Source organism: Chiloscyllium plagiosum, unplaced genomic scaffold, assembly GCF_037043375.1.
Source record: "Chiloscyllium plagiosum isolate Xiang-an unplaced genomic scaffold, Cpla_swu_hap1 HiC_scaffold_1, whole genome shotgun sequence".
Taxonomy (NCBI): Eukaryota; Metazoa; Chordata; class Chondrichthyes; order Orectolobiformes; family Hemiscylliidae; genus Chiloscyllium; species Chiloscyllium plagiosum.
This window is the reverse complement of record NW_028270139.1, coordinates 79869663-79895840: the sequence shown is the minus strand read 5'-3', so window position 1 is coordinate 79895840 and position 26178 is coordinate 79869663. Positions and strand designations below refer to the sequence as shown.

General features: G+C 40.8%; 1 protein-coding gene across 2 annotated transcripts in view; it reads left to right on the top strand.

The window, feature by feature from the left end:
- The window catches only part of sgcz (sarcoglycan zeta), a 979662-nt gene that overhangs the window by 436249 nt on the left and 517235 nt on the right, over positions 1-26178 (top strand). The window lies entirely within an intron of this gene.

The window sequence follows — 26178 nt, the reverse complement described above, 5'->3', positions numbered from 1 at the left end:
ACTACCTAAATGGAATCAATTAAGGTAAAGGGGCAGTACAAAGAGATCTGGGTGTTCTTGTACCCCAGTCAATGAAGGTAAGCATGCAGGTACAGCAGGTAGTGAAGAAGGCTAATAGCATGCTGGCCTTCATAACAAGAGGGATTGAGGATAGAAGCGAAGAGGTTCTTCTGCAGCTGTACAGGGCCCTGGTGAGACTACACCTGGAGTACTGTGTGCAGATTTGGTCTCCAAATTTGGGGAAAGACATTCTGGCTATTGAGGGAGTGCAACGTAGGTTCACGAGGTCAATTCCTGGAATGGCGGGACTACCTTACACTGAAAGACTGGAGCGACTGGGCTTGTATACCCTTGAGTTTAGAAGGCTGAGAGGGGATCTGATTGAGACATATAAGATTATTAAAGGATTGGACACACTGGAGGCAGGAAACATGTTTCCACTGATGGGTGAGTGCCGAACCAGAGGACACAGCTTAAAAATATGGGGTAGACCACTTAGGACAGAGATGAGGAGAAACCTCTTCACCCAGAGAGTGGTGGCTGTGTGGAATGCTCTGCCCCAGAGGGCAGTGGAGGCCCAGTCTCTAGATTCATTTAAGAAAGAGTTGGATCGAGCACTCAAGGATAGTGGAATCAAGGGTTATGGAGATAAGGCAGGAACAGGATACTGATTAAGGATGATTAGCCATGATCATATTGAATGGTGGTGCAGGCTTGAAGGGCAGAATGGCCTACTCCTGCACCTATTGTCTATTGTCTGTTGAATGAAGGGATATGGACCAAGGACAGGCAGAAGGGATTAGTGTAATTTGGCTCCATGTTCAGCACAGTATTGTGGGCTCACAGGCCTGTTCCTGTGCTGTACAGTTCTATGTTCTATAGTGTTTAAAATCACACAACACCAGGTTGTAGTCCAACAGGTTTGATTGGAAGTACTAACTTTTGGAGCACTGCTCCTTCATCAGGTGGTTGTGGAGTAGGATCATAAGACACAGACTTTATAGCAAAAGATCTATGTCATGCAACTGAACAAAATAGAGAGAGAGAGAGAGATAGTGAGCGAGAATGTCAGTGTGTGCGTTTGAGTGTGTTTGCTTGTGCGCACTTGGTAGAATGTGGGCGTGAGTGTGACAGAATATAAGCCTGTGAGAGGGTGTGTGCTTGGATGTGAGTGTGGGGGGTGTATGTGTATGTCTGAGAGAGAGTGTGTGTATGAGAGAGGGTCTGCATGAGTGTGTGAGTATCTAAGAGTGTGTGTCTATGTGTGCTCATGTGTGTATAGTGCAGTGGGGTCAACTGTTGTATGACATTAATCCAAGGTCCCGGTTGAGGCCATCCTCATGGGAACTGAACTTGGGCTAACAGCGTCTGCGCAGCCACACTGCATTGTTGCATATCCCGAAGTTTGTTTCAGTTGCATGACACTGTAATCATTTGTTATAAATTCTGTGTCTTATGATCCTGCTCCACAGCTACCTGATGAAGGGGCAGCACTCTGAAATGTAGTACTTCCAAATAAACCTGTTGGACTATAACCTGGTGTTGTGATTTTTAACTTGTCCACCCCAGTCCAACACTGGCACCTCCACATCATGTTCTGTAGAATCATCAGCACAGAAACAGATCCCTTGACTGTCGCCACCTCTACCATTTCCTCTGGCACCTCATTCCATACATGCATCACCACTGCTTGAAAAGGATACTCTTCAGCTCCTTTTAAAATCTTTCCTGTATCACATTGACCTCTGCCCTCTAGTTTTGGATTGCCCCACCCGAGGAAAAAGACCTTCACTATTTATCCTATTCGTGCCTCTTGTGATTTTATAAACCTCTCTAAGGTCACCCCTCAGCCTTCAAACTTCCAGGACAAAAAACCCAGCCTATTCAGCCTCTCCTTACAACTCAAACATTCCAGTCCCGGCAAATCTTTTCTACACCCTTTCCAATTTAACAACATCCTTCCTAAAGCAGGGCAAGCAGGATTAGATTCAATTCATGAGAAGATTTGTCTTCAGATCCAACTTTAAGTTTAGTTTAATGCTTCAAAACAGACTTGAGAAAATTCAGGTGTGTGGCATGAAAGGAAATGTAGAATCAGTGGTGTATGTAGTTATTTGTTGAAGGGAAAACAAAGAGTGAGATTAAATCAATTTCACTTTGAATGGAGAAGGTTTAGTTTTAAAGAAGGTTTGATGATGAAATGTGGCTGTTTCTGGCTGGATCAGCATTTATTGTCCCATTCTAATTTCACTGAAGGTGGTGGTGAGCAGTTTCCTTCAAACACTACATTCTTTGAGGTATTGGGACATCCACAGTGCTAATGGGAAGGGGGAATTGAGAGATGTGCCACTGCAGGGCTCGTTGCTGAGTTTCATCTCTTCACACCACCCGCTCCCCCCCCCCCCACCCCCTCTCCAAACCACCCACTTTGTTCCCAGTGCATTCTGAGTAAGTTAATTTGTCTACAGGAATTAAAATGCCAACATAAATCACTGACACAATGGATTTGAGTTGAAAAGCAGGGAAGACCCTGAAACTTCAGGGTGATGCAGATTAGTAAATATAATCCGTGCAATTCAGTGTGAACAAGTGTGAAACAATTAATACTGGGTGAAGTAAGAAGTGAAGGATGCTACAGGATGTGGCTGAAGAAACTGCATGTAAAGGTGCATAAGTCGATGAACAGGATCTAGAGCGTTCTGAGTTTATAAGGGAGATATTTAGAATGAGTAAAGAACAGATGGTGATTTAATAAAAAGTATTGGCAAGTTCATAATTTTACACAAATTACAAAGGAGTATTGAAATGATACAGAATATACAATATAGATACAGCAAGACAAAGCCTGAGTGGGAAATATATGGTTTTGAGGAAAGGGTGGAGGTGCTGAGATTATTTTCCCCAGAAGAGAGAATTGGAAGAGGACATTCAATAAGACATTTTAAAATGCTTTGTCACCGGGAATGATTGAGAAAGACTTTATGGAAAAGTTGATAAATATGTGAAGCAAAGGGAGATATTAAATTCTGGGGAAAAGATAGGGGAATAGGTTTAGCTCTAGATAGCTCTGGAGAAGATCTCACTTTATGCTAAAGTTTTATCTTCTAATAGTCACTGTCCTTTGGGATAAACATTGATATGCATTGTGCCTGCTTTGATCATAGCTAAAACCAATGCTACACACATACATATCAATGAGGGAACGCATGCCTGATCTGCATGTATTTTACAACCACCCCTAAATTTGTTTGCCTCATCAAAAGTGGTAAATTGGTAGAAAATATTTTACTATAATAAATCAAGTCCCTGTATCTCTTTTTTTTTGTCATTCAATTACACATGCAATGTCCTATTAAACTACTTAAAAAAGAGCAGGAAGTCTTTCTAGTGACCTGGTGCATGTTTCAATCTGACTTATTGTCAGTTAAGTGGATTAACTGGTTATTAGTTTAATTCATTATTTATTGGTCCTGAGTAACTACACTTCAAGAGTTAGTTATATTGTGCTTTGAATGCTCTCGATCCTGTTCATCGATTTATGGATCTTTACGTGTAATTTCTTCAGCCACAACATTGTAACAATTGTAACATGGTGCTGTATATTCTGCTTCAGTTTTCTTCACAAACATTGCAGCATATGAAGGAGAAATGATTGCTGTCAGCACTGATCAACCCTTGTGAAAATATGTTTATCTCTAACATTCAACTTCACTAACTGCTATTTGTAGACACTGATGACCATCAGAATCAGAACAGACTTATTTTTAACATTTTTGCAGTCTATACTGTGCAATGAATCCATCTTTCTATTAGATTTATCAATTAAAATTGCTGGAGTTCAACTGGAATTTTGACAAAAAATGTCATAAATATATCAAGTAATTCATGGATACTAGCAACAGCAACATATTAAGATAGTTTTGTTGCAACATTTTAAGAGCACCAGCATAATCAGAACTTGTAAAGAATTGAATCAAGAACTCAACTACTTATGGTGGTTCAATGAGTCAGATATCCAAACCAATGTTGCTGCATGTCAGATATCTCCAAATAGCAAAGAAACAACATAGTTTCAGCTTCTACTTGACTGCAAGTAAATGAAACAGGGACAAGAAATTATTCACACCATAATGTTTCTCCTTCTGGTCAAGGGTAAACCCTTATCAGTAAGTTAGCTGCAAGTAGCCCATATCACTGCACATGCCTCGATGATTCTTTCATCCAGCTGGTGGGAAAAGAATGCCTCATTGCTTCAATATAAAACCACTGGTCAGACAGAAGTGCTATAAGCTCTTCTCAAAATAGAACCCATAATGCAACTTGAACAGAGGGAGTCTATTTATACCTTAGGGTTTGGCAAAGTATGGAAACTGACAGAGCAGGAAGATAAATCCCATAAGAATTTGCTGAACACCTAAGATTGAGTTTTGCCATGTAGTTCAATGGCAAGTGACAACTGGACTCACCTCTGGGGCAGGATGTGAATAGGGTGGAAGTACAGATATTAAAAATTGGAAATGGATCGTGACCAATGCTGTGTGGACATTGACAATGTTCAATGAATATCTATCGATATGATCATGTGCATTTTTGTATCAATGAGACATGAATTCACACAGTTTAAATGAGTCACAGAGTCAAAGCATGGATGGGATTAATTGCACTCTCCCTTGGAAAATGTAGTGTTACATTGCGAGTCATCCATTTATTGAAGCAGAAGTCATTCTGTCTTCCAGAATTGTTTGTTTACATTGCATAGCAATAGAAGACAAACTTCAGTCTGTTTTCTCTCCCCTTCCTAACAGGAGAAGCTCTTTTAAGACACTTAAAATCAATTAAATCAAATTAAAAGGGCACTATAACAAAAATCAAAAATATTGAAATAAACAAAATTCAGATTAAAATATTGTTTTTGGATGGAATGAGGAAGCTCTTTTAAGCCACTAACAATCAGTTATATCAAATTAAATCAAATTAAACCAAATTAAAACAGATGAAAGGAGCACTAGCAAAAATCAAATATTCAAAATTTAAATAAACAAAATTGAAATTAAAATATTGCTTTTGTATGGTGTGAGGAAGCTCTTTTAAGCTGTTTAAAATCAGTTATAACAAATTAAATCTAATTAAACTACATTAAAATGCACCAATCCCTTAAAGGGGCACTGAAACTTAGAGCTAGGACGAACTGAGTTGTTGTCTCTGGTTTGTTGCCCGTGCCATTTGCTAGTGAGGCGAGGAATAGGGAGACAGAGGAGTTGAACACGTGGCTACAGGGATGGTCAGGAGAGAGGGTTTTGGATTATTGGATAATTGGGGCTCTTTCTGGGGTAGGTGGGACCTCTACAAGCAGGATGGTCTTCATCTGAACCAGCGGGGTACCAATCTCCTGGGGGGGGGGGAAATTCGCGAAGGTGGATTTAAACTAATCCTGCAGGGGGATGGGAACCAAAATTGTAGTTCGAGTATAGAAAAGGTTGAGAGTAGGGAGGTCCAAAATCAAGTTTCAGGGACACAAGATGGCACTGGCAAGCAAGAAGTTGGTTTGAAGTGTGTCTACTTCAAAGCCAGGAGCATCCGGAATAAGGTGGGTGAACTTGCAGCATGGGTTGGTACCTGGGACTTTGATGTTGTGGCCATTTCGGAGACATGGTTAGAGCAGGGACAGGAATGAATGTTGCAGGTTCCAGGATTTAGATGTTTCAGTAAGAACAGAGAAGATGGTAAAAGAGGGGGAGGTGTGGCATTGTTGGTCAAGGACAGTATTGCAGTTGCGGAAAGGATGTTTGGGGACTCATCAACTGAGGTAGTATGGGCTGAAGTTAGAAACAGGAAAGGAGAGGTCACCCTGTTGGGAGTTTTCTATAGGCCTTCAAATAGTTCCAGAGATGTAGAGGAAAGGATAGCAAAGATGATTCTCGATAGGAGTGAGAGAGACAGGGTAGTTGTCTTGGGGGACTTCAGCTTTCCAAATATTGACTGGGGACACTTTAGTACGAGTACTATAGATGGGTCAGTTTTTGTCCAATGTGTGCAGGAGGGCTTCCTGACACAGTATGTAGACAGGCCAACAAGGGGTGAAGCCACATTAGATTTGATACTGGGTAATGAGCCCGGCCAGGTGTTAGACTTGGAAGTAGGTGAGCACTTTGGTGATAGCGATCACAATTCTGTTATGTTTACTTTAGTGATAGAAAGGGATAGGTGTATACCACTGGGCAAGAGTTACAGCTGGGAGAAAGGCAATTACGATGCAATTCGGCAAGATTGAGGAAGCATAGGATGGGGAAGGAAACTGCAGGGGATGGGCACATTCGAAATGTGGAGCTTATTCAAGGAAAAGCTACTGTGTGTCCTAGATAAGTATATACCTGTCAGGCAAGAAGCTGTAGAGCACGGTAGCCATGGTTTACGAAGGAAGTGGAATCTCTGGTCAAAAGGAAGAAGAAGGCTTATGTTAAGATGAGATGTGAAGGCTCGGTTAGGGCACTTGAGGATTACAAGGTAGCCAGGAAAGACCTAAAGAGAGAGCTCAGAAGAGCCAGGAGGAGACATGAGAAGTTGTTGGTGGATAGGATCAGGGTAAACCTTAAGGCTTTCTATAGGTATTTAAGGAATAAAAGAATGACGAGAGTAAGATTAGGGCCAATCAAGGATTGTAGTGGGAAGTTGTGTGTGGAGTCAGAGGACATGGGGAAGCACTAAATGAATATTTTTCGACAGTATTCACTCCAGCAAACGACAATGTTGTCGAGGAGAATATGGAGATACAGGCTAGTAGACTAGGTGGGATTGAGGTTCACAAGGAAGAGGTATTAGAAATCCTGCTGAGTGTGAAAATAGATAAGTCCCCTGGGCCAGATGGGATTTATCCTAGGATCCTCTGGGAAGCCAGGGAGGAGATTGCCGAGCCTTTGACATTGATCTTTAAGTCGTCATTGTCTCCAGGAATAATGCCAGAAGACTGGAGGATAGCAAATGTGGTTCCCCTGTTTAAGAAGGGGAGTAGAGACAACCCTGGTAATTATAGACCAGTGAGCCTTACTTCAGTTGTTGGTAAAGTGTTGGAAAAAGTTATAAGAGATAGGATTTATAATCATCTAGAAAAGAATAATTTGATTAGGGATAGTCAGCACGGTTTTGTGAAGGGTAGGTCGTGCCTCACAAACTTTATTGAGTTCTTTGAGAAGGTGACCAAACAGGTAGATGAGAGTAAACTGGTTGATGTGGTGTATATGGATTTCAGCAAGGCGTTCGATAAGATTCCCCACAGTAGGCTATTGTACAAAATGCGAAGGAATGGGATTGTGGGAGATATAGCAGTTTGGATCAGTAATTGGCTTGCTGAAAGTAGACAGAGGGTGGTAGTTGCTGGGAAATGTTCATCCTGGAGTCCAATTACTAGTGGTGTACCACAAGGGTCAGTGTTGGGTCCACTGCTGCTCGTCATTTTTATAAACGACCTGGATGAGGGCATAGAAGGGTGGGTTAGTAAATTTGCAGACGACACTAAGGTCGGTGGAGTTGTGGAAAGTGATGAAGGATGTTGTAGGTTACAGAGAGACATAGATAAGCTGCAGAGCTGGGCTGAGAGGTGGCAAATGGAGTTTAACATGGACAAGTGTGAGGTGATTCACTTTGGTCGGAGTAACCGGAATGCAAAGTACTGGGCTAATGGTAAGATTCTTGGTAGTGTAGATGAGCAGAGAGATCTCGGTGTCCATGTACACAGATCCTTGAAAGTTGCCACCCAGGTTAACAGGGTTGTTAAGAAGTCATACAGTGTTTTAGCTTTCTTAATAGAGGGATCGAGTCCCGGAACCATGAAGTTATGCTACAGCTGTGCAAAACTCTGGTGCGGCCACACTTGGAGTATTGTTTACAGTTCTGGTCACCACATTATAAGAAGGATGTGGAAACTTTAGAAAGGGTGCAGAGGAGATTTACTAGGATGTTGCCTGGTATGGAGGGAAGGTTTTACGAGGAAAGGCTGAGGGACTTGAGGCTGTTTTCATTGGAGAGAAGGTTGAGAGGTTACTTAAGAGAGACATATAAGATAATCAGAGGGTTAGATAGGGTGAACAGGGAGAGTCTTTTTCCAAGTATTGTGACGGCGAGCACGAGGGGGCATAGCATTAAATTGAGGGGTGATTCATATCGGACAGATGTCAAAGGTAGTTTCTTTACTCAGAGAGTAGTAAGGGTATGGAATGCTTTGCTCGCTACGGTAGTAGATTTGCCAACTTTAAATGCATTTAAGTCGTTATTGGGCAAATATATGGACGTACATGGAATAGTGTAGGTTAGATGGGCTTCAGATTGGTATGACAGGTCGGCGCAACATCGAGGGCCGAAGGGCCTGTACTGCGCTGTAATGTTCTATATGTTCTGTGAAACAAAAATCAAAAGTTCAAAATTTAAAGTGCCATTTCAAAAGTTAATAACGCACTCCAGCCCCTGTATCATCCATCAGTTATTGCAAGGCCTTGAGCATGCCAGTGGATACTGCAAACTCTCTCTCCAAGGCCATTCGAGTATGATGTAACCTCCTGTACTGTGGAAAACCAGCCTCACCTAATCACCCATTAAACAGTTAAACAAGTAACATGTAGCAGGCATTGCACAACAGGGGCAGGAAAAGCCAACCCTTGATGTTTTTAATTAAACCACCACTCAGTCATCCAAATAATCAACTAACAGTGCTCTTAATGGGCTTTGCACGTAAATTATTCAAGTGAACACACAGGTGATTTACTGGTAGGGGTTAATAGATGAAAAAAATAGCACAATGATTTGGTGACAGTGTTCAGTTGTCTGTAAGGGAGTACTTTTGGATATAAGAAGAAAGCAAAGAGAAACAACCAAACAGAAATTAGCAATTAACAACAGGGAAGGGAGGTATGGCTGGGAGCTTGCAGGCAGTCATCTCTCTGCTCTTGTTAATTCCATGGGCTGGATTTGATACAAATTTGATACAAATTCCGTCATAGTGGAAGTATGATGACTGAATTGGAGGAAGGTTCATGTCAGTTCTCGGAGGCAAAAAACCTCCCTGTATTTAGTTGGAGGGCAGCAGGGGGTGGCATGGTATTCCTAATCACAGACAGTGGGATGTCAATTAGTCTAAGGAATGATTCAATTGAAATAAGAGATCCCTTATTTTGGAATGACCCAGACATTAAATGAAAGCTGCTCTGATCTCTCTCACTCTCAGAAGGCTGCTCACCAAGCCTTTTTGGATTTGCCAGCATTATGGGGAGTCAGCAGTGAGAAGGGAGAAGGATTCTAAAAGCCATCTTACTGACCTTGTATTTTATCCTGACTTCCCTGTTCCCTGACTCCTAACTTGTGATTCCCACTCCACCTTTAGCCTACGGTCCCTGGACCTGGGAATGGGTGGCATTAGTGACACCTGAGGCATAAGAGCTGCTGAGCTCTGATTGTCCAGCTCTTCGCCTGCTGGGTCTTTAATTGCAGGGAAAGTACCTGAAGGGCATTTGATTGTACTGTGTCCCCACCCATACAGCGGAATGGACAGGGTTTCCTAATAGGATCTTCAACTGATATGCAAGATTCACAACAGCCTGACAGAACCCTGGCCCACTGTTCACTCTTCATCATTTTGTTTTCTTGTATTGTTTCTGACCCATCTTTATTCAGAGATTTCCTTTATAACATTCAACATGTATCACCACTTCCAGGCATATTCCTGTGGTTTTTAATCAGCTCGATGGAGAAGGCAGCAGGTTATCCAGTCACCTGATTAAATACTCCACCACTACCATGCTTGCCTTGGAGCAGGCATTAACTACACCCATGGGTTACCAAATCTTGTGCCTCCACCCAAGCTCCTACTGCCCCTAACACCCGCTCCCCCCTTCTCCAGGTATGAACTGGAGTTTTCTGTCTTTTCTGTGTTAGTTGTGAACCTTGCTTGCTGCACAATTTGGAACTTGAAGTAAAAAGTGAGTGCAGCATGTGGCAAATCCAGTATACACTCTTGGGTAGCAAAGGATGCTTGCTGGCACTGAAATGTTGGGAAAGTATGGTCTGAGTCCTAATTTCTCACTGGATCCCTTCCTTGGTGATCATCATCAGCTAGTAATAACTGTGCCACAAGTGCCAGGAAAAACATCTCTTCCACCAAGAAGGAATCTAACCATCACCCTGTGACATTCAACTGCACTATTTTACTGAATCCTCCACTACCGACATCCTGGGAGTTCCCATTTTTCCATACCTTAAATGGATAAGCCATTCAAGCACTGTATAAATAAGTACAGGTTAGTTCCAACATCTACAAGGCATATATCAGGAATGTGATGGGACACTTTCACTTATCTGAATGGTCAGCTCCTGAAACACTCAAAGTACAACACCGTCCAGAACAAAGCAGCCTGCATCATTGGCAGATCATATTCACCATTTCTGCGTAACGAATGCCAATCTTTATTATGGCCTTTGTTACATGCATCACACCATGTGTGAATCTGAAGTTCAGATCTTGCCAATAGTTATGCCTGAGCAATAATTTATTTTCTCAAGAAATGATAGTGCCTTTAATTAAAAACATTACACCTAATGAAGCCTGCACTGCCGTTTTACAGCAGCAGCAGCACTTAACAGTGATTGAAGTTCAGGTGAATCCTGGATTAGTGAACAAACACTGTTTTCAGTTTATCTTCAGTGCAAGGTCAAATTTTATGAAAATATATATACAACTGTACAACTATTGAATTACAAATAACCCATAATTGCACATATTACACCAAAAAAAGCTAAATTCAGTTACATCTACAGTTTGGAAAAAAAGTAATTGATAGTGGAATGACTGTATATCTTTTCGTACATGGCTGATTAAATAATCAAGTCAAAATCAAAGCCTGCCTGCAATTCCTGTTTTAATTAGAGTGAGACAAGTGTAAATCTTACCTTGATATATCTAACAAATCTTATAGTTTCCAAGTTCAATCCAAAGCAAACCTCCAAATTCTTGCCACTTTGCTCTGCGGTAAAAGATAAATGAATTGATTTCAATTGTTTTTAACGGCTTTTGCCAAACGACACAATTGGAAAAGTGCATCATCTTGAATGGACAATCAATTACATCTTGCTCATAAATCCACAAACCGTTGTAATTATCTTTTCAATTCCATCTTACTGTCTAGATGGGGCAAGTAATCAACCTTGCCAATCTGTCTCTGCAAACACATTTGTTCTAACAAAGATGATGGAGATCTCGTCTTGACGACACAAAAGAAACCAATGTTTCAGAAGGCATGTAAGGTCAACCAGCTAATGGGCATATCAAATTAATCAGACTGTATAAATTTATGCCAACCACATAAAATCAGCTGAATGTATGGATCACATTATTTACATTATACCCACACAACCAAGATGTTTAAGATTTTTTAAATTGGCACTTATGTTTTCACATGCCTCCCTGGCCTTGTCTCTGTTGATTGGGGATCACTTATTCCTCTGTACATCACTCCATTGGTGGATATACCTTAGAAGCTTGAGAATTCACGGCACAGTGGCACAGTGGTTAGCACTGCTGCCTCACAGCGCCAGAGACCCGGGTTCAATTCCCAACTCAGGCGACTGACTGTGTGGAGTTTGCACGTTCTCCCCGTGTCTGCGTGGATTTCCTCCGGGTGCTCCAGTTTCCTCCCACAGTCCAAAGATGTGCAGGTCAGGTGAATTGGCCATGCTAAATTGCCCATAGTGTTAGGTAAGGGGTAAATGTAGGGGTATGGGTGGGTTGCGCTTCGGTGGGTCGGTGTGGACTTGTTGGGCTGAAGGGCCTGTTTCCACACTGTAATGTAATCTAATCTAATTCCCTCTCTATACCTGCCTCTCTTCCTTCAAGAAACTCCATAAAACATACCTACTTGACAAAGCTTCTCATATCTCTCTTTAACTTGGTGTCAAAGTTTGTGATGGCTGTGACTCAGTTTTTAGCTCTAGCTTCTGGGTCTGCAGGTTTAAGTCCTACTCCCAGCCTTGATCAAAGCTAATTGTTATGATATTTATTCTGGCAAATCAGATGCCAGCCTTAAGCCTGACTTGATATATTGTTTCTTCTTTGGTATAGAGAAGTGGACTTTCACTGAAACACAAAGTTTTGATATAGGTTTGAGTCTAAAATTAAAACAAGTTTTTATTAACATAAAGAATTGAAGATAAAACAAGACAAAATATCCATAGGTAACATGTTTAATGATTTCAAAATATAATCCCATTAATCCCAAAACAGACCCCTTTATTGTAGTAAAATCACAAATAATTCCCTTCTATTTTACATGTATAAGGCTTAGTTTATCTGTGACTTCAAAGTTTTTTCTTGTGAATCTGCTAGACTCTTCCTTAAACCATTTCACAACTGAGGTTAAACTTTTGCAAATAACTTCTTCAGGGTTTTAACCAAACACTTCTGGTGTGGAACTTTTAAACTAAACTCCTTACACAGAGGTAACCTCATTCTTAACAGTTCTAATCTATTTCCCTTTCTCAGAAACAACTGTTAGTGACATCAAGCTTCAGTCAGAATTTCTGCAAACTGCAATAAACTAAAATTAAAAGCTTTTTTAAAAGCCTGATGTACTACACACTTCATTTTGTTTGCTCATAAACTCTCCCAATATGATAAAATATCCCTACGAAATTTCTGTCTGATACTGTGTTTACAAGAAATAACAATGTTACTAGTTAATCATTAAACTTCTTCAGATAAACAAAAAAAAAATCTGCCCAAAAGTATATAAAATCAATCATGCATGACATAAAAATACCTTACACCACACTAAAACCTAGCTCTCTTAACCAAAGAAGAAATGAAAATATATCTTCAAAGGCATTTTCATCACTCAGAAAAAAAATCTTAATGCTATTTCTATGTCACCTTAACAATAGCAACATATTGAACTTAAACTTACAGTGAGTTACACTGCAACCACATATTACATACATTTACAGGTACCACATTACTCACTGACATTCAAAGGTGCTCTTGAAAAATGTGCTGCGATATCATTTTCTCTTCCAGACACACAGCTGTTTTTCAAATTAAATGGTTCTATAATTAAGCTCTATTGAAATAATTATAAGTTCGGATCTTGAAGTTTTTCAAAAATAAAATTGATAGTTCCATATTGTTGATGATGCAAATCTCAACATGGGTTTAGAGCCAGCACAAGATTCAATGTCCCCTTCTCCACTATGGAACATGCAGTCCACTTCTTGGAGAATTAACTGACAGGCCTTATAACAGGACTGCTTTCCAAATGCTAAAACACAAAAAAATTCAGGAGATGGAGTCAGTCGGGGATTTTGCATGGCCACATTTATCAGTGTGATCCATTTTTGAAATTCCCCCAAAGCAAATTTCATATACTGTGTAGTTAATTTTAAATCAATCTCTTATTATCCATGATAAGACCAAGGTGGAAATCATAAGTGCCACCAAGTTTTAATAACTGGATTGCATTTAAGTTCAAAATGGTTGCCTTAAACCTGTCTTAAAGTCTTAGATTGTTTGCATATTTAAGGCTTAACCTAATACTGTTTAACAATACTTTGGAAAACAGTTTTTCAATGAGAAGAGCATCTTTTGGATTTTGTCCACTCAGATCATTCAGTGACCTTCAATAAATGATATGTTTAAATATTTAGCAATTTAATACTGTTTTATATTTGTTAAACTAACACCTTCTGTCCTTTATTAAAATAATATGAAGCTTCAAGTTTGAACAGTTGCTTATTTACCACAGTGCTGAAATTTCATCCAGCCAAGAGGAGGCAGGATTAAATATATGTGTATTAAGCTGATTACAGATCAATTTGATATTAAATTTAATAGCAACTAATATTGGATAGCAACAGACACTGGTTACTAATTTAATTGCCAAATGATATTGAGCAATGAGGAACATCATTTCTGGTGAACATTTATTCTTGACACAATTTAGTCTATAGCTGCATGGCAATGAATTGGCTTGCTGCAAATCAGATTAACCCTATCATTTATCTCTATCTCCCCAATAGAAATAGAGTGGGCTTTTAAAATAACTGCAGCCACATATCTCCTTTAACTTATTCAATCTTAATGAATGAGTGGACCCTTGCTTTGTTTTCAAGAGGGTCAGGCAAAATACAGGCTTCACTAGGCAGTGCAAGGAATATTTGGTATTGTCCTCTCTGGCTGCCCTAAACATCCCTCAAATATGATGTCCTCCTGATTCTCAATCCCTACATTCCATTCTGACTTGCAGATACAATTATATGACCAATAGTGACTCCTGATCATAGGTCAGCTGACATTACCCAAGCTACACAGTGAAGAATGTGGGTGGTTCCCATTCAGCTTTGCCCTCCTACCCAAACAGGAGTTAAGATGTGACATTGAGCATTAATTGACTTCCTTTGTTTAAATGGTGCTGTTGACTATACAAGGTGCACTTAGAGAATTAAAATTCTGGACAGAAGTTCTGTTCTTGGAAAAGTTCAGCCATAAGGTACATTGACCCCACATGGCTGCAGAGGAAAAAATGTTATGGACCAGGCCAGCCCCTCCTCAAATATTTCAAGAAGGCAGCCTAGACCCTAACGTTTTCTTATTTTAAAGGCAGATGTGAAGTGGGTGTTTCAGGCATGATAGAACTAGTCAAACCACTCGGCTTTAAGTAAAACACAATTTAGTTAAATACTCCAGTTGAAACATGAGCAAAAGACAGCAGAATTTAGAATAACTTAACTATTAGAAAACTTCTCTGACCTGATACAATAACTATGACTAATTAATTGTTCCAATACAGTAACATCCCATAAACACACCCCTTGGCAAAAATGTAAATTCAAACACAGATTCTTACAGGCAGGAGGGAACAACATCCAGAGGAAAGATTTCAGGAAGAGTCAGTGAAATCCTCTACTGAAGCATGCAACATTTCTGGACTCCAACATCTTGTTACAGCGACAGCTAAAACAAACTAAGAAAAATTTGAACTGGAAGAACTGTTCACTCCCCTTCCAATGTTAAACTTGACTCTTCTACCTTTACAAGCTCTCTTCAAAAAAAACCAAGGACAAAATAACCTTTTTAAAATGACCGCATCATCACAAGATTCAAAGAGTCATAGAGATATACAACATGGAAACAGACCCTTTGGTCCAAATCATCCATGCTGACCAGATAACCTAAGTAAATCTAGTCCAATTTACCAGCATTTGGCTCGAACCCCTGAGCAACACGCTGGCTCTATGGGTGGCACGGTGGCTCAGTGGTTATTACTGTGTCGCACAGCACCAGGACCCAGGTTCGATTCTTGCCTCGGGTGACTGTTTGTGTGGAGTTTGCACATTCTCCCCGTGTCTGCGTGGGTTTCCTCTAGGTGTTCTGGTATCCTCCCACAATCCAAAGATGTGAGGGCTCAAGGGTAAATATAGGGTTGGGGAAATGGGGCTGGGTGGGTTATTCTTGGCGAATTGGTGTGGACTTGTTGTGCCAAAGGGCCAGTTTCCATACTGTAGGGAACCTAATTAATCCCTCTAAACCCTTCCTACTCATATACCCATCTAGATGTCTTTTAAAGCTTGTTTTATTCCAGTCTCCATCACTTCCTCTGGCAGCTCACTCCATATACACACTACCCTCTGAGTGAAAAAGTTGCCGCTAGAACAAAAATCATAGAAAATTACAGCACAGGAACAGGTCCTTCAGCCCTCCAAGCCTGCACCGATCCAGATCCTCTATCAAAACCTGTCAGCTATTTTCTAAGTATCTGTATCCGTCTGCTCTCTGCCCATCTAGGAAGAACTTTTCATGCATATCTCTCTTAAACTTTTCCCCTCTTACCTTGAACTCATGATCCCTAGTAATTGAGTCCCCCACTCTGGGAAAAAGCTTCTTGCTATCCACCCTGTCTGTGCCTCTTATGATTTTGTTGACCTTAATCAGGTCCCCCCTCAACCTCCATCTTTCTAATGAAAATAATCCTAATCTACTCAACCTCTCCTCATAGCTAGCACCCTCCACACCAGGCAATATCCTGGTGAACCTCCTCTGCACCCTCTCCAAAATATCCATATCCTTTTGGTAATGTAGTGACTAGAACCGTAAGCAGTATTCCAAATGTGGCTGGACCAACTGTATACAACTGTAACATGACCTGCCAACTCTGGTACTCAATATTCCGCCCGATGAAGGAAAGCATGCTGTATGCCTTCTTGACCAGTCTATTGACCTGGGTTGCCACCTTTAGGGAACAATGGAACTGAACACCCAGATTTCTCTGCACATCAATTTTCCTCAGAGCTTTTCCATTTACTGTATAGTTCACTCTTGAATTGGATCTTCCAAAATGCATCACCTGGCATTTGGCCAGATTGAACTCCATCTACCATTTCTCCACCTAACTCTCCAATCTATCTATATTCTGTTGTATTCTCTGACAGTCCTCTTCTATATCTGCTACTCCACCAATCTTAGCGTCATCTGCAAATTTGCTAATCAGACCACCTATATGTTCCTCCAGATCATTCATGCATTCCACAAACAACAGTGGTCCCAGCACGGATCCTTGTGTAACACCACTGGTCACAGGTCTCCATTTTGAGAAGCTCCTTTCCACTACTATGTTCTGTCTCCAGTGCCCAGCCAATTCTCTATCTATCTAGCTAGCATACCCTGGACCCCATGCAACTTCACCTTCTCCATCAGCCTACCATGGCGAACCTTATTAAGCGCCTGACTAAAGTCCATATATATGACATCTACAGCGGTTCCCTCATCAATCAACTTTGTCACTTCCACAAAGAATTCTATTAAGTTGGTAAGACATGACCTTCCCTGCCAAAACCATGTTGCCTATCACTGATAAGCCAATTTTCTTCCAAATGGGAATAGATCCTATCCCTCAGTATCTTCTCCAGCAGCTTCCCTATCACTGCCATCAGACTCACCATTCTATAATTACCTGGATTATCTCTGCTACCCTTCTTAAACAAGGGGACAACATTAGCAATTTTCCAGTCCTCCGGGACCTCACCCGTGTTCAAGAATGCTGCAAAGATCTCTATTAAGGCCCCAGCTATTTCCTCTCTTACTTCCCTCAGCAACCTGGGATCAATCCCATCTGGACATGGGGACTTGTCCACCTTAATGCCTTTTAGAATACCCAACACTTCCTCTCTCCCTATGCCGACTTGAGCGAGAGTAATCAAACTTCTATGCCTAATTTCAACATCCTTCATGTCCCTCTCCTTGGTGAATACTGATGCAAATTATTCATTTAGAATTTCACCCATTTTCTCTGACTGCATGCATAACTTTCCTCCTTTGTCCTTGGATGAGCCAACCCTTTCTCTAGTTACCCTCTTGCTCCTTACATATGAATAAAAGGCTTTGGGATTTTCCTTAGCCCTGTTTGCGAAAGATATCTCATGACTCCTTTTAACCCTCTTAATTCCTCATTTCAGATTGATCCAACATTCCTGATATTCTTCCAAAGCTTGTCTGTCTTGGGTCACCGAGACCTTATGTACACTGCATTTTTCCTTTTAGCTAGTCTCACAATTTCACCAGTCATCCATGGTTCTCTAATCTTTCCATTTCTATCCCTCATTATCACAGAAACATATATTTCCTGCACTCCCATCAATCTCTCTTTAAAAGCCTCCCACATATCAAATGTGGATTTACCTTTAAACAGCTGCTCCCAATCCATATTCCTCAGCTCCTGCTGAATTTTGGTATAGTTGACCTTCCCCAAATTAGCACTCTTCCTTTAGGACCACTCTTGTCTTTGTCCATGAGTATTCTAAAACTTACAGAATTATAATCACTATTCCCAAAGTAATCCCCTGCTGAAACTTCAACCACCTGGCTGGGCTCATTCCACAACACCAAGTCCTGTGTGGCCCCTTCCCGAGTTGGACTATTTATATACTGCTGTAGAAAATCCTCCCAGTTGCCCCTTCACTAATTCTAGACCTCTCATACTAAGTGAATCCCAGTCAATATTGGGAAAATTAAAATGTCTTATCACCACCACCCTGTTGCTCTTACACCTGTCCATAATCTGTTCACAAATTTGCACCTCTATCTCATGCTTGCTGTTGGGAGGCCTATAGTACAGTCCCAACATTGTTACCGCACCCTTCCTATATCTGGGCTTTGCCCATATTGCCTCACTGCTCAAGTCCTCCATAGTGCCCTCCTTCAGCACAGCTGTGATATCCTCTTTGACCAGTAATGCAACTCCTCCACCCCTTTTACCTCCTTCCCTATCCCACCTGAAGCATCGATATCCTGGGATATTTAGTTGTCAATCATGCCCTTCCCTCAACCAAGTCTCAGTAATAGCAATAACATCATAGTTAGTTACCTTTAAATATTTGCCCTCTCACCTTAAACTTATGCCCTCTAGTGTTGGACTCCCCCACCCCAGCGAAAAACAACTTATCTATTTACCCTGTCCATGACCATCATGATTTTATCAACCTCTATAATGTCACCGCTCAGCCTCTGATGCTCCAGGGAGAACAGGCCCAGTCTATTCAACCTTTCTCTACAGCTCAAACCCTCCAACGCTGGGGATATCATTGTAAAGCTCTTTTGAACCCTTTCAAGTTTTACAGCATCCTTTCTATAGCAGGAAGAACCTGGAGAAAATGGCCAGGGAATGGGTGGCCTCCACATTTTCTATCCAGTTAAGGACAGTGGGCAGGTTCTGGCCATGATGGGCTATTCCGTTGGAGGCTGACACTACTGCTGCTGATGGTCAAACTGATAGAACAATGGGGAGGCCTTGTCGCCTCCATTATAATCTGTGGCAAAAACACAAATTGCTGAAAAAGCTCAGTAGGTCTGGCAGTATCCATGGTGAGAAATCAGAGTTAATGTTTTGGGTCAAATGATCTGTCCTTGGAGCTGATGGTGGCTAGGAATGTCAGTTTATATGCAGATGATAGAGTAGGGGGAGGGGGTGAGGAGCAAGGAGGCGGTCAGCAGTAAGGTCGGGGTAGAGCCCAAAGAGAGAGAAGAAGAGTTGGACTGACAAAGGAATGAATAACAATCTGGCTTGGAGAGTGAATTGCTGTTAATGGAGACTGTTAGTGGCGAACAATGGGTTGTGTGTAATAGCAGACCATGTGATAACAAAGCCTGATGTGTGGGTGTTTGAGTAAGGACTGCAAAGCTCAGTGCAAGCTGAAAGAACAGCATTGCACTTTCTGCTTGGGAACTCTGAGCCTTCTGGATTCAACATCAGGTTCAATAACTTTAAGGCTTGAGCTCTCCCATGTCTTTATCTCAACTCTAACTTCTGCATATAAACTGGTATTTTCCTAGCTACTGAGGAAGGGTCACTCAATCCAAAACATTAACCTGATTTCTCTCCACAGGTGCTGCCAGACCTACTAAGCTTTTCCAACAACTTCTGGTTTTGTTTCTGATTTACAGCATCCACAGTCTTTTTAGTTTTTATTTAGAATCCGTGGACTTTTTGAAAAGCTAAATGAAAATGACACTCATCTTCACTCTTTCTTAACTCAGTATCAAGGTTCTTTATGGGCAGACAGCAGACTCATATTTGCTGCTGCTCAGCTCCGACGCAGCCTGACTATACCATTGCCTCTACTCCTCCGGCTGCCAGAGGCCAACAGTGCGGAGAGCCTGTGCGTCACTTACAAGTGTTTCAACAGGCACCGGGCAGGATTCCCAATTCTAAACAGTTCTCGACATAATATTCCAAACTGTTAGGCTCTGGAGTGAGGAGAGATGAACTGGCTCCTCTTCTTTATTTCTGATACCTTTCAACCATGATTGAATCCCAGCCTACAGGGCCTTCTCATGTTTCCTTCTTATTGGTTTGCAACATTTAGAGTTAATGAAGTTCTTAATCTACAACATAGGGGTAACTAGGGGTTAGTTCTTCGAATGTGACCATCACAACATGATAATACTTAGAACCAAGGCTGATACATATAAGAACATTCTATTTCACTAGTTTACTCTAGTAGAGTTGAAACTTTTTTTAAAACCACTCTTCTTATGTATTCCAGGAGGATAAAACTGATTGGTCTACAAGAAGTGGGTTTCAGACAAGAGGGAAGAGATAGTTAGCCCCTGTTTGAAGTTTTGCTGATAATTTACATGTGCAATATTTCATTGACCATATACAGAATTTTGCCAGACAAACACTGAATTTAAATATGTAGCTTATCTGAGCAGTCTTCCTTTTAAAATAACACATTTTGAAATATAAGTGAAAGGTGCCTATAAATAACTTAGGGTTCTTATGTATCATCATAATGGAAGACTGCTGCCATTTTTATTTGTGTATCACAAAAGTACATGCTGAAGGTAACATTGGGAGCCAGCACAACACTCAAATCTCCTTTTACCCCATCTTGATATTTGTCTCTTTTCACCTCAAGTGTCTGACCTATGTGTAAATCCATTTTATAATCTTGATGGTGTCACAAAATTGGTCTACCACTTAATATAACTAGTTCCTTCATGAGAATCTACTGAGAGATATTTTGGTTTGTCGATGCTGTAAAACCTTGCTGCACATCATCTTTTGGTTGTAAGTAGAACAGATATCCAATATATTAATGCATTTTGAAAATAAATTACAGCTTTCAAAGGGAACAATTTTAATGTTACAGTATTGCACAGAAAGTGACTATGCAGTGTTGTAAGATAGTTTAGTAAGAATTGCTGGTTATTTAGTTATATTCAAATGTATATTTTAGTGACAGTTAATGTTTTCCATTATTCTTTCTCAATTACTTGAATAAATTCAGAGTTCACTGATTAAAAATCAATATGTTTATTCAACCATCTCATCTTGGTCAGTCACACACTTTGTAAGGTGACTGAATTATTTCTCTGAAGCATTGCAGAGTAATGGGTGTTATCAGATATCCCCTCAAACTAGCTTGACGTTAAATAAATAACTGACCAGTAAATTATTCAAATGCAATTAATTCATTGCTCCTTCTATACATGCAAAATGTAGGAGCATATAGGCATTGCAACATGCTAATACTTAGAACCTCAGCTGATACATATAAGAAGAGTATACGCTGTTAGTTTTATTAATAATCCTGTTATTAAAAACAGATGATGGGTCATATTTTCCTTTTTGGGGTAGTCCATACAAGTCAGGAGGTTTCCTGAAGTTGTCATCCTACTTCCCATCCGACAGTGCCACCCCCACTGTTTTTATGGTGGGTTGGTGAAGATGGGCTGGGGTTGAGGCTGGCTCCTCTCAAAGCAGGGCTGAGGGAGGAAGTACAGCTGGTATACGTCAAGGTGGACAGGTTGGAATACCTGTGTTCCTTCATTGGGATATCTGTCCACTTCTATACCCCTCTCCCCTTCATCCCCTTCTACCCCATACTTCAAGTACTCCCTCAACCCTTATCCACACTCTTCCCCCTGCCCCAAACATATACTTCCTTAACCTTCATATCCCCTTTGTGCCCTTGCCCTTTCATATCTCCAATGCCCACTCACCCAATATCTACTATGGTCAAAATTCATAAGTCTTATAATAACACTGAGAAGTTTTTAAGCTGCCAAAATATGTAAAAAGGCATTTTGGGTCCACTCAGAAAGAAACTACCATCTGAGGAGTTCATAAAACTGTTAATCTGAACAAAACTCCACAAACAAGTTGAAAGGTAGAAAAAACAGACATATTGACAGATGGATAACTGTTGAACTGATTCTATCAACGTGGTTTGGAGCTCAGCTTAGGAGACTTAATGCGATTCCATTGGCCAATTATTTCAACAAAACCTCCATGTCCAAGTGGATTTAATCCTCTGATGTAGTTGACCAGCTTCAAATACTGAATTATTAATTTCTCAATCAATTAAAAGATCACTGCATAGGGTGGATGTGAAACAGCAGAGTTAAAATTTCAGTACTTAACTCTAAGAAGGTCAAGGGTGTCACAAAATCAAAAGTAAGAGCTTATACAAATGCAAAGAACAGTACAGATCCCACAGAATGGGACAAATACAAAAACTAACCAAGAGCCACAAAGTGGCTTATAAGAGCAGCTAAAAGGATTAAGAAAAAAAAATTTGCAAGGGACATAGAATACAATAAGAAGAGATTTAATAGTTATATAAAGAGAAAGTGCCCAGTTAAGGGAATGCTCATCCACTAAAGACGACAAAGAAATGGCAACATATTGAACAACTGTTTTTCTTCATTTCACATTAAGGTAGGATGACAACTGAGATCCCAAAGAAAGTAACAGATCAGGGACAAGGTCTAAACAAAATAAAATTAAATAATCATCAATAATGTGGAAATTAATGGAACTGAAGAATGACAAATCACCAGGACCTGATGGTTCCCATCCATGGGTGTTAAAGACAATAGGAGAGCACATTGCTGATGCCCGAACCCATAATCTTTCAGAGGTCCCTGCATTCAAGAGTTGTACTCCTAGATTTTGAATTTGCTGACAACACTCAGCTCTTTAAGAAGGGTGACAGCGGGAAATCAGGGAATAACACACCAGTTAGCCTGACATGTGTGGTGGGAATTGTTAGAGTCTGTAATTAAAGATAAGGTTACTGATCATCTTGAAAGATTTCAGGTAATCAGGAAGAGTCAGCAGGGATTCATGAAGGGTAAGTCATATCTAACACAACTCAGAGTTTTTTAAAGCGGTGAGAAAGGTGGTGGACAGAGTTAAATTGCTGCTTGTTGTTTATATGGACTTCAAGGAGGCTTCTTGTAATGTTTCACACAAGGAGACTGACAGCTAAGATGGAAGCCCATGGAATTGAGGACAAAGTACTGGCACGAATAGGAAATTGAATGGCAGGAAACAGAGAGTTAAAATAATGAGTAAGTACTCAAATTGGCAGGATGTTACTATTGATATCCTATAGGATCTATGTTGGCGGGCCATGATTATTCACATATTTATTAATGACTTGGATAATGGCATAAAAAGTCAAATACCCAAACTTGCTAATGAAACAAAATTGGGCAGCATTGTAGACAGTGTTGTTGACAGCATTAAATTACAGCAGTTCTCTGGATTGCTAGTAAAGACCATTTCTCACTTTGATAAAACCAGTTAACACTGAAAATAGAAACCAGCAGCACAAGTATGCTACTTGGCCTTTGAGCATGCTTCATGGTTGACCATCCAACTCAATACTCTGTTCCCTCTTTCTCTTTGTAGCCTTTGATCCCTTTAGCCCGAAGAATGACATTTAAACTTCTTCAGGAAAACACTCAGTGTTGGCCTCAATTGCTATTTGTAGCAGAGAATTCCACAGGCACACTATTATTTCTGGTCCACACAGAACAGAATTCAGGACAAAGGATCTTTAAGCAGTCTACAAAACCAAGATTCTCAAAACCATACTGTTCAATTACCAGTATCAATGTTAACAGTCAACAGTGCCACAGACATTAAGCCAGGGCCACTCAGCTCCTGACCTTATTACAGCCTTGATTCAAACATGGACAAAGGAACTGACTTCCAGAGGTGAAATGAGAGTAATAGCCCTTAATACCAAGGCTGTATTTGACACAGTGTGGCATCAAAGATCCCTAGCAAAATTGGAATCAATGGGTATCGGGGGCAAACTCTTTGGTAGTTGGAATCATAGCTGAAAAATGAATTTCTGGAAAAGCGCAGCAGGTCAGGCAGCATCCAAGGAGCAGGAGAATCGACGTTTCGGGCATAAGCCCTTCTTCAGGAATTATGCCCAAAACGTCGATTCTCCTGCTCCTTGGATGCTGCCTGACCTGCTGCGCTTTTCCAGCAACACACTTGTCAGCTCTGAACTCCAGCATCTGCAGTCCTCACCTTTTCCCGGTAGTTGGAATCATACCTGGTATGTAAGTAGATGGGTTGTGATTGTTGGAGATCAGTCATCTCAGCTCCAGGGCATCTCTGCAGGAGTTCCTCAGGGTAATGTCCTAAGTGAAACCATCTTCATCTGCTTCATCAATGACCTTCCTTCTATCATAAGGTCAGAATTGAGGATGTTTGCCGAGGTTTGCAAAATGTTCAGCACCATTCATGACTCCTCAGATACTGAAGCAATCCATGTTCAAGTACAATAAGATCTGGGCAATATCCAGGCTGGGGCTGTCAAGTAGCAAGTACTGAAAACAAGAAATGCTAGAAATCACGGCAGGTCAGGTGGTATTGTGTAGACATAGCCAGGTAACATTTTGAGTCAAAACTGAAGTAGCAAGAACTATTCATGCCACACAAATGCTAGGCCATCTCCAATAAGAGACAAACTCACCACTGGCCTTGACATTCAATGATGATACGGTGACTAAATCCCCAACTATCAACCTCCTGGTGGTTACTAATGACCAGTAACTCAACTGGACTCATCGCATAAATACAGTGGCTACCAGAAATGATCAGAGGCTAAGAATACTGTGGCAAGTAACTCACTTCCTGACTCCCCAAAGCCTTCCCATCCTCTACAAGGTACAAGTCAGGCATGTGATGGAATACTCCCCACTTCCTTAGATGAGTGCAGCTCCAACAACACTAAAGAAGCTTGACACCACATCCATAAGCATTCATTCCCTCCACCATCTATATGCAGACGCAGCAGTGTGTACTATCTGCAAGATGCACTGAATAAATTCACCAACAATCCTGAGACAGCACCTTTCAAATCCATCACCACTTCCATCTAGAAGAACAAGAGCAGCAGATACCTGGGAATACCATCGCCCACAAATTTCCCTCTAAGCCACTTTCCATCCTAACTTGGAAATATATCACTGTTCCTCCACTGTCACTGTGTCAATTCCAGTGCCACTGGAATATGCTCCGACAGGACATTATGGGTTAAACTACAGCACGTGAACAGCAATGTTTCAAGAAGGCAGCTCCCTTCCACCTTCTCAAGGGAAACTAGAGATGGAATTAAATGCTAGCTCAGCCAATGATACCCACATTCTTTTGAGTGAATGAATAACAAGGGAGCGGTGGCTATTACTGATAGGGGAGTCAGAGAGAAGGGCAATGCAGTGGTTTTCAGTGGCCAACTGCAACCTCTTTCCAAGCTGGGGATTCCTGGATTAGGCATTTAGTGCATGACAACAAGATATTCCCTCACCCTCAGTATGCTAGGTAGACCATGTGATTCCCATTCAGTTCCTGAGCCACCATTAACTTCTCGTATGTTCAGTGATAATTGCTGTTTTCCATCGAACTGATTTTCCAGCATGGGTCCTCTCACCGATTCAGTTTTGGAAGGTTTGCCTGCTATTGTGGGTCTGATGCTTGGCCTCTCCTAAAAACATGATAACCTTTGAATCCCTGAATAAACAAAATCTATCCACAGCAAACATAGAGAATGTTGAAGAAGAGCCATATTTCATTTGAAATTTTAACTTCTGTTTCTGTCTTCATGAATGCTGACAGAGTTGCTGCGTTTCTTGGCATTTTCTTTTTTTAGTTCAGTACAATCAGTTTGCACCTTGTTATGCAGAACTCCAATAAGGAACTTTCATCCTATTTGAAGTGAGTGGCTGAAAAGACATGTTAAAAACATGCTTAAAAATAAAACATAAGTTTTCAGACATAACAGGAAAGGAAGAAAGGGAGGTGTCATGTCAGTAACAACAGGACAAATACTGTAGTATTTGAAAGAAGTGATTTCTTTGAGGAGAGGGAATGAGTAGAGTCCATGTTACGGGAGTTGAGAAACATAAAGATAAGTTAAGCATTTTTAACATCTTCCATAAGCCTTTAAATAGCAAGACAGACATAGAAGAACAAATTTGCAGGGAAATCAGAAATGTTTGCAAGAACTGTAAGAGTGGCAAAATTAGGTAATTTTAATTATTAAATATCAATTTGGATAATGTTAGAGTAAAAGGTAAGGGTAAGGATGCAGAGGAATTTCTGAAATGAATTTAGTAGAATTTTCTTAATCGAAATGACACCACTCAAGACATAATAGCCCATTTGATAGCACTGTATCCATACCTCCAATACCAATACTCAGTAGCAGTAGTGTGTGCTACCGACAAGATGCCCTGCAGAAATTCACCAAGGCTTCTTTGACAGCACCTTCTAAACCCACAATTTGAAGGCCATGGTCAGCAGCTTCATGGGATCACCACCACCAGCAAGTTCCACTTCAAGCTGC